Below are 6,568 nucleotides of genomic sequence, written 5' to 3' on the forward strand. Positions count from 1 at the left end.
TTCCTGCAGGACTCTTGAACTAAATCCATGACAGATGGAACAAGAGTCCTGCAGGTGCAAAGGTCCCAAGCAGTAGACACAAGAAGTGTGACTGTCTGTCAGAGACATTTTCTGACAGCACGAGTCACACTTCTTGAATCCCTAGACCTTAGCTTCTTTAGACATAGTTATCCTAAAGACAGTAACACAGTCAGCACAACACTCACTCAACTTTCACACCAAAGGGGAGTTAAGGGGCTGACTAAAGAAACAACTCACACACACAATAATGGGGGAGAGTAAACAAAAAACTAAAGCCTGTAGGCCCGATTAGAAAATTTGACTAAAGGGGTGGGTAGGGCTTAAGTAAAAAATTACTAATAGGTAATTTAGGTAAAACTATATAAATGGGAACTAATCTGACAAAAACTAACCTCAAGTTTAGAAGAATTTCTTTTTACTGACCTGAGCCGGTAAAAAAAGGCAACCTTGCAGCGAAGCGGCAAACGAGATCTGGGGAGTTAGCGCATGGTATTGTGGGATATAGGGCTGCCTTGACCCGGTAGAAAATAGCTCTCAAGCTATAGTATAGGCCGAGTCGGAGCCGAGGATCGGCTCCAAACCCATCCAGCAAGAATGAAGGCGAGAATGACAACTTAACATTTTATGGTAAAATGAGTATGGTTTATCTATATCTAGGAATACATATCGAGGAAGTGTTATTTTTTGCAATAGGTTTGTAGGTGACCTGTTCCTAATTTGGGATGGTCCACTCAATGCTTTGAATGATTTCATCTGTTATTTAAATACAGCAACAGTTTTTCAAACTTTAAGAAAAAACTCCATTACAGACAAATTGATTTTCTTGACATAACACTGATAAAAAATGTTAAGGGACAGTTGGAGACCATGTGATATAAAAAAGATGTTAAGCGATACACTTACTTATCAAGAGATAGAATGCACTCTCCATTTATTTTTCATAACATTGTTAGGAACCAGATGGCATGCATTGCAAGACTGAATACACAAGATACTAATATTTATTTATTTAACATTTGTTGACTGGGAAAGTTAGATTAGGACAGTGCCTGTTGTCAGCGGAGGCCCAGGAAGAAATGCTTCAGACGCATGTCTTTTGGACAGACTGAGCACATGGTATCAGAATTTAATAGAAGGGGCTATCAGTTAAACCAGCTTGAGTGTATTAAGGCTCAAGTTTTAGACAATAGACAGGTAATCATGAAACCCATTTTTTTCTGAATTTCATAATAATAATAGAAGAAATAATAATGAAACAAGGAATATAATTGAAAATAACTATAGGTGCATTTTTAACCTTTGATCTTAATACTTTTAAAATCAAGGACATTATTAAAAAGCACTTGTCTGTTCCATCTCAAGTACCTGAGCTGAAGTGTGTTTTTGTTGAAGGTCCTAATTTTAGTTACAAAAAAAAATCAATTACATTAAAAGACAGATTACGCTATAAAGAGCAAGTAAAAGTTGCTTGTTATAAAACCTGTAAAATGGGAATCTACATGTGCAATAATTGCAATTTCTGTAAACATCTATACTGATAACATGATTCCCCATCCACTATGTGGAACTGTTTTTACATTATGAGCCTATGGTACTTGGCAGGCGAAAAATCTGGTTTATGTCGCTAAATGCTGTAAATGTAGTACTTATTATATAGGGAAGACTAATCAAAAATGTAAAGATAGAATAAGCAGTAATATGTCTGAGATTAAAAGGCAGTTAGCGACACCTTATATAAACATATACACTGTATGGATGATATACACAGTTTTAAATTTATGATTCTATATATAGTATCTGATTATATTAGAGGAGGTGATATACTTAATATAACTGAAAAAGAGGAAAGTTAAGTGGATTCTGTGCTTTAGGGCACAACATTCACTGGGGTTAAATAAGACATTTAGTTTAAAACCTGTTCTTAAAGAATTATATAACAAAGTAAGATGACTGTTTAAAAATGTTAACTGAATTTTATTAACTCTATTTAACTGAATAAATTTTATTATCAAGCGTATAAAGATGTGTGCTTTTTTTTTCTAATGAATTTCTGCCTAAAGAAGCATCTATGCGAAAGTTTTACTTGCGATTAAAGTGTTTTTACTCAAAGGATTACTTGTTTTTCAGTTACTTTTATTGGTTTGGTGTATCCGAACTTGTGAGTCTGGGTATAAGTTTTATCTGTTTTCCAATTTGTCTGTTATCACATTGGACTTCCCCTGAATGTGTGTTGCTATCAGAAAACAGTGAGATGAGATCACCCATTGCCACTCTCTGAGGACTTCTCGACACATGGGGTAAGATCTGGTTACTCCTTGAAGATACTTGCCTATCCGTTGAAAAACAAAGTATCAAATGGCACACATCATCAAGCATGCCATTCACAGAGCCATTCCGACTAAGATCACATTATGGTAGGAATAAGGAAATTTGTCCTTTCCCCACTATAGTGCGATCTCGAAGTTGGCATATATAATTAGCAGGGGGTGTGGGGGGTGCAGACCCCACATGAGTTGGTTTCGATGAACAGCATTTACAATGTAATACTGTTCGATGCTTTTGCCCTTTGATGAATAAATAACCATAGACCTCCTCCTTGTATGTTGATGTACCAGACTACTGACATATTGTTTGTCTGAATCGCAACTGGCCCGAAAGGGAGAGAGAGTCTTGGAAGGCCTGCAAAGCTAAGATCACTGCTCTCAGTTCTAGAACATTGATATGCATATTCTGGTCTATATTAGCTAAGCGAAAACACTACTGAGTGAATCTCAGTTGTGCGACACATAAAGAGCGAAATTCGGGAATTTCAAATCCGATGAACTAAACATGTAAACCACATAAACTTTCACTAAGTGTTTTACGCAAGCCCCCCCTGCACCCTCCAAACACCCCCTACTTAAATATACCAACTCCAAGATGGCACTACACTGAAGTAAAGGGACGAATTCCCTACGGCAATCTCCGTTCAGTCTTGTGATATTACCGATTTTCACTCATTATGCATCGCTCAACTGAGATTTGCTCAGTAGTGTTTTCGTTTAGCTAATATAGACCTGCATATTGTCCTCTTTGGGGGACCAAGTGCCATGGACTATTTTCCCCAGGAAGTGCCTCCCCCACCCAATCTGGGATGCGTCAGTGGTCACTATGGCCTTGGGCTGAGGGAGAATGAAAGGATGGCTTTGTAGAACCTGATCTGATTGACTCCATCATCAATGGTTATCTCTTGCATGCCTGAGTAATTCTTATTTGGGCTGACATATCTGGGTAAAGAATAAACCATTGTGTTACTAACATCCATTGAAAAATTCTCATGTGAAATCTTGCTAAAGGAACTAGGACTATAGCCTCCGACATTGATCCCGAGGCTTGTAGACGCAATCGGGCTAAGATTGTGGAATTGCAAATTATTCTTCTAAACTGGAATCTAATACTTTGTACTCTTGAGAGAGGAAGAGAAGCTGTCACTGACACCTTGTTGAAATTTTCTCCTATGAACACCAATGTCTGAGATGGTTCTAACTGAGACTTGTTGTAATTTATAGTTATCCCCAGATAGGAACAATTCTGGAGTACCTGATCTCTTGCTCTTATTAGTAGATGCCTGGTCAGGGTGGTAATAAGCCAGCCATAATCCTTGTAGTCTGAAGTGAGCTGTTACCACTACCATGCATTTGGTGATCACCGTGGGGGCTGTGGTGAGACCAAAGGCCAATGCTCTGAATTGATAATGACTGGCTTTCAGCCAGAAGTGTAGATACCATCTGGATTGTCTGTTCATTTATATGTGATACTATGTATCCTGAAGGTCTCTTGAGCACATCCAGTCATCTTTGCGCTAAAAGGACAGAATGGCCTGAATCCTGAAACTTTGTGTGTCAAACTGATTTGTTCAAGTTGCTGAGATCCAAAATCAGTCTCCAGTCCCCTGTTTTCTTTGGCACTAAAAAGAATACTGAGTAAGTTCCAGATTCAATTTGTTCTGGTGGGACCTATTAGATGACCCTTTTTCTAGCAGCTGTTGTATTTCTAGTGGTGCTGCTTTCCTTTGACTGGGTGGAACATTGGGAAATTTGCATACAAATGGAGATGGAAGGGAAAAGGGAATTATATAACCTCTGGAAATAATACTCTGCGCCCATGCATCTTTTGTGATGTCTAGCCAGGCTCTGTGGTGCAGGGATAAATGACACCTGATTGCCCCCAGAGGGAGACAATCTGGCCTCCTTTCAGGAGTGCTGGTAGGGTCAGTCAAAGAAGGAATCTCTAGACCCTTGTTTCTGTAGGCCTCCTATTCTGTGTGGGTGGCATCTTCCATTTGAGACCCCCCCTGCTCCTAGGGAAACTATCTCCATGTGGATCTTGGAAAGGACCATGGGACTTTCTGAACTATGTCTTTCAACCACCTCATTGATTCCTAGAGAAGATTCCTTGAGGGGTCAAAAAACGTACACCCATTACAGAGAGGGGATTTCCATCTTTCCATCCTTCTCACACCTGAAGAGTGTGTCCTTTACCTTACAACCAAATAACAAACTGCCATCGAAAGATTCATTGATGAATGAGGACTTGAAGGGCTCTGCAAAATCACCCAAGCACATCTAGATATGCCTCCTAATGGCAATGTCTGAACCCACCGATAAGCCTCACGGACAAATTAGAAATGGATTGTAGGGTCACCAGTTGTAAGGCCACAGAAGCCTGAGTCTCAGCAGTAGGAGTCCAAGAAAGAAATGTTAACAGTTCCTTTATGAAGTGCCTCTGATGTCTTGTAAAGTGTGCCAAGTACTTTGGTGATCTGAGGGTAAAGGTCGCTGAATCATACACATGCTTCCCAAATCTGTCCAAAGCCCTAGACTCCCTGTTAGGGGGATGGACAGAGGAACTCTGCTCTGCAAGTTCCTTCTTGGTGGTTGCCTCCATGACCATAGCATCTATGGGCACTCCCTTGCTGCAAAATTCCCTTCCTGCAGGTGATGCCAGAATCCGATCTGGTATTTGTCTGTGAACAGTATTCACCTTTGTTAGCAAAGTTGGGAAAATACTGGTAAATTAATAGTCTGATTAATGTTGGTTTCTGACAATACCTTAGTCTAAAAGGAAGGATTGGTTCTTAGTGAAACTCTGAACTCCTTCTGACAGAAATTATTGCCACTAAAAATATAGTTTTCCAAGACAAAAATAAGAAGTTATGTACTCACCATAACGTTCCATCTGAGTAGGTAAACTTCATTTGTCTGCATCCTGTGGGATACGGATCCGATCTTGGATCCAAGCAGGCAACTTTACAGAGCTTAGATCCAAGCTCCTAGCTCCTCCCCTTACCCATAATCCCCTGCCAACCCTGACTGAACTCAGATCAAGTTTGCCCGCAAGCACTATAGTGGCTAACTAACTACATTATCAGAAATGGTACATCACTATATGACATGAAACACATCTGAAGTCTGAAGGTCAAGGGGACGGAGGGGGGGAACGGTTGCAGACAAATGAAGTTTACCTACTTAGATGGAACGTTATGGTGAGTACATAACTTCTTAATCTGAAGTAGTTAACTTTATTTGGTCTGCAACCTGTGGAACAGAGTCCCCAGCTACATAAACCTTGGCCGGCCTTCATGGAAGGATATTCCGGAGCACTGCGGAGCCAAAAGAAGTTCTCCCTCTGGAGGTAATGTCCAATTTATAATGACTGATGAAGGTATGAGATGAGGTCCAAGTGGCTGCTGAACAGATATCATCCAAGGAAACCCTGGATTTAAAGGTGGCAGATGTAGCCATAGCCCTAGTTGAATGGGCACGAACTCCTTGAGGTGCGGGCCTGCCGGAATTTTGATACACTGTAATGACAATCTGTTGGAGGTCTTGGTTCCAACAGTTCCACTATGATCGGACCCAAGTACTCTGGCTCCGAATCTTCAGGTTGGGTCAGAGGAGGAACAGAAGAAGGGGGAGAAGTCCTTGTCAGCTCTGGTTCCTTTTGGGTCGGAGTCGACAGAATTTTTGCCAGCGTCCGTGTTCGCAGGAATCTCTTCACCACATGCTTCACATCATCATCAGATAAGCTCCTGTAGCACTGAGAGGATAAAATTGGTGATCTCACTCTTTGTAGGAGCAGAGATCTTAATGTTGGCGTGACTGGTTCCAGTACTGAGGACCGGCTCCTAAGAAGAAATTCTGTCAGCTCCGTAGTTACAGTTGGAACCAAAAAGGGAGATTTTTTGGAATCAAAAGCCCTTGGATCCGAGCCAGATTCTTTTGCCACAAATGTTTTAGGCAGCTCCGATGCTGGAGCTGAATAAGCAGTCCTTTTACCCGACTTCTCTGATTTAGAGGAAGAGAGTGACTTTTCAGACGATTTAGAGCTCTGAGACCCTTCCAAAGCCTCTTAGAAAGAGGTCTTAAGCAGCACTCTCACTATCAACTTGGTTTTAAGTTCTAAAAGCACTCTACTGCTGAAGGCATGACAAAAAGCACAAGATTCTTGCAAATGAAGGACACCCAGGCAATAAACACAACTAGTGTGCCCATCTCTAAGGGATATC

The sequence above is a fragment of the Protopterus annectens genome, chromosome 2.part0, assembly GCF_019279795.1.
Source record: "Protopterus annectens isolate FY-2018-M chromosome 2.part0, PAN1.0, whole genome shotgun sequence".
Lineage (NCBI taxonomy): Eukaryota > Metazoa > Chordata > Ceratodontiformes > Protopteridae > Protopterus > Protopterus annectens.